Here is a 3,941-nt window from a genome sequence, read left to right as displayed (position 1 = left end):
AAACAGAAAGTTTATTTCCCAAAGGTAACAAAACAAATAAAACTATTACAAAAAAAACAGCGAGCCAGTCTCCGGGGTAATCCAACTTCGGTCGGCAGTGCCAAACGAGTCAAACGAGTAGATAACTGCCCAAGACTAAGCGCTTGCACAAGACCAACACCCTGAGAGTTAGAGAGCTGTAGCTCATGATCAACACAGCCCCACCACCAGATCAGCACTGATTGCACCGGTCACGAGCCGCCGAAAAAGACATGACAACATAGACAGCAGAGGGAGCCAGGAAGGCACCCTGACCCGTGACAGTTTGGCACAATCTTTCATTTTACTGCTTGAAAAAAAAAAAGCGGGGTCTTTCATTTCACTGCTTAGAAGTGTTGTTAAAATATAAATAAATATGAATATGAAACTTTTCTCAGCCAAATCAATCATGTGGTAATCAGAAACATGTAGGGAATTAAAAAGAATTAAAAAGAAAATGATAGAGAGGATCAACAAGGAGCTGTGACAAATTTCATATCTCATATTTCAATATGAGGCAAAGTTAGTTGTCATTTCATGTGATCCATCCATCTTTCCATCCTCCAATCTGCATGCCCAATGTAAAGTCGTCATTCGGTGCGACTTCTCATATTTTAATTTATAAATTAATAATTCAAATTTTTTTAAAATAATGATTAATGTATTCACACACATTTATGGATTAAGGAAAATGAGTGCATTTTCTTGAAATTGTAAAAAAAAAAAAAAAAAAAACCTTCAGCAAAGTAACTTCTAAACTAGATTTTTTAAATATTTTTCATTTTCTTTATCTTGAACATGTATATTTGCCATTGACTCTTGTAAAATGATGAGTATTAAAGGAGCTAACTGAATAGGTAAACATTTGAAAGTGAATCATCATAAAAGGCCAGTCTGGCTGCAGTTCTCAGTAGGTAACTGAAGTTCTCGGTTATTGAGTTTTTGCAGGAAGGATGTCAAAAGGGTGTCTAGTATGAATTTGTCTTACTGAGGAAAGAGCTTTGCACCCCCATGACACTGCAAAACGTTTTCAGACTTGTATAAAATGGAGTTCTTGTTAAGGCCATGTTGACCAGGAAAATCACGTTCTGTTGTCAGAGAGCCTGTAGAGTCAGAGATCACAGTCGCTCTAAAGTGGTGACAAAAACAAAATGTCACAAAGGTGAAAAATGTCAAAGTCAACCCACAGGAGCAATAAAGGCAAAACTTTCAAACTTTGAGCTTTTGTTTACTGAAAGTTGTATTTCAAATCATTAAAATCTCATATACTTTCAAGAATGCAGAAATCAAATCAGAGTTGCTGAAATCAAACAAACCCAACTGACTTAATAAATTTAACCCATTTGTATCCTTTGTTTAAAAAACACTTGTGTTTTCATTAAACATGTTTAATTCTGGTTGTAGTTTTTCTTCTAAACAACAATTTGAATATGTTTTGAGCACATGAAGCCCGAAGCGTGCACTATATTTTACCCCTGAATTTCTCTTTCCATATTCTAAAGCCAGCATGAACAGGCTTATCTCCTGCTTTTGTCCCACTTGGTCGCAGTCTCAAAGCCTGTTAGGGTTCTGGATGTGGTCATTTAGACAACAAAGAAATAACTGCTCTGAAATCTTGGCCTTGGACTTGGTCCGTTCTGCTGAATAGCTGCAGGAGTGAGCGACCCTGACAACAATCAAACTTTTCCTCTGCAGGCTGATCCATTGATCTCTCATGGGAAAATTAAAACCTTGTCAGAGTAATTGGTTGTGGAATTAGATGACAGAATAATTAAGTGCATAACGAATCAAATTCTCACTTGTATGCACAAAATAGTAAAAACAAGAGTAATGAGAAATTGTGTCTTTCACTGAATGCTTTTAATTAGAGCATGAGGAATACTAGGTTTGCATGACCATGTGCACAGTTATTGTTCAGCTCTGGAAAGACATTACCATCCAATTCACATTCTTTTCTAGCATCTCATCTGAGGCCTCTAGACCTTCACTTAGGGAACTAAATCAGGCAATTTAGTACAAGTTCTTGTTGACAAATGACCACAGAAGAAAAAAAAAAGCAAGAGACAAGTTAAAGGGACAGTTCTCCCCAAAATGAAAATTCTGCCATCATTTACTCTCCCCCAAGCCTTCTGAAACCTTTATGATCTTCTTCATATCATGAAAAGGGGTTATTTAAAGGGGTCCTATTATGCTCTTTTACAAAGTCTTGATTTTGTTTTGGGGGTGTACTAGAACATGCTCTCATGCTTGGTGGTTCGAAAAACGCATTATTTTTATTACATTATTACAATACCTTTCTCCCCAGCCTGGAAAAAAACGGCTCGATTAGTTCCGGGTTTGATGAAGGCCCGCCTTCCGAAAAATGAAATGTGTTGTGATTGGTTAGCTGTCCCAGTGCATTGTGATTGGCGAACAGCTTGCCTTAGACGGTGTTTCAGTACTGCAGTGTTGCCAAGTCCGCGGTTTTCCCCGCAGAATTGGGCTACTTTAACACTGTTGCCGCGGGTTGTTTTTCATGTCCGCGGGTTGAAGCGACTCCAATAACATGATATTTTATCCCCTGGAATGTGAATTTTGGCAGGGGAACCCCGCCAAAAAACGTGTATTTTACCACCTGGAACTCGATTTTTAACTGGGGACCCCCTCGAAACGCGATTGGGCTAGTTTTGAGTAGCGATTGGGCGGGTTTTCTTGTGAAAACTTTGCAACTCTGCAGTACTGCCACGTCCCTTGCCAAAGCAGCAAGTTCCGTCTGCTCCGGTATAGTTAAGGATGGCGTCAATATTGCCATATCAATTTGAGCCGGATTCAGACCCCCCGAGAATATTAAACAAGAGGATCGTGCAGAACCTTTGCACGCACGGATATGGACGGACATGGCGAAAACTTGATGCTACAGCAGCTCTTCTTCTTCGTTTTCTCTGATGCACTAACTCAGCAGCACTTCTTCTTCATCGTCGTCTTGTCTGATGCACTCAACCAAGCGCTCTAACCACGACCTCGCCCCTCCCCACCATTAGAATTTCTGTAGGCGGGAATTATTTTAATGATATTCTAATGAGCCGCTTTGTGACATCACAATTAAGTGAATACGACTGTCAGGTAAGATTTTCAAATTAATAACTTATATTTTATTTGTTTTTTTTTCACACAAAGCTATACTGCATCATACGGCTTGAGATGTAGCACACAAGTATTGACTTTTATGATGCATTTGTGGTTCTTTTTTGCCTGAATGTGTTTTTTTTTTCTTTTTTGCTTGAGCTTGATAGACCCCTATTTTCAATTTCAATTTATTTGTGTAGTTTACAATACACATTGTTCCATTGTTCCAAAACAGCCAAAGGCAACTGTGGCAGGGAAGAATTCTGTAGGAGGTTTAAGCAGACAAGAAAGAGACCTTAGGAGGAGGTGAGACTCATCTGGGGAAGCCCACCCCTCAGGCTAATACCATATGTGTTAACTGAAAACATAATTTTAAGAACAGTGACAGATCCATATTTCATATTCCAGTTCCATATTTCTCTTAATTTAGGCAACTGACAAAAACTTAGTTCTAATAATAATGTCTAATTCCTGTATGTTCCTTAAAAACCCTACACTTACCCCTCACACAAAATTTCTGCAGTTTTAGATTTTCAAAAACTTAATTCTGTAAGATTTATAAGCTGTTTTCCTCATGGGATACTGGTATTACTATCCATTAGTTCCCATCATGTAGGGTATGCAGGCACACACACACATTTAATTAGCTATCTAAAAGGCGGACACATACTATTGTTTTTATACAGCTAGAAGGGCTGTCAAATGATTAATCGTGATTAATTGCTTCCAAACTATCCAAACCAAAGTTTGTGTTTACATAATATATGTATGTGTACTGTGTATATTTATTATGTATATATAAATACACACACATGCAT

The sequence above is a fragment of the Sinocyclocheilus anshuiensis genome, unplaced genomic scaffold, assembly GCF_001515605.1.
Source record: "Sinocyclocheilus anshuiensis isolate Anshui unplaced genomic scaffold, SAMN03320099.WGS_v1.1 scaffold983, whole genome shotgun sequence".
Lineage (NCBI taxonomy): Eukaryota > Metazoa > Chordata > Actinopteri > Cypriniformes > Cyprinidae > Sinocyclocheilus > Sinocyclocheilus anshuiensis.
Note: the sequence above shows the minus strand (reverse complement) of the source record.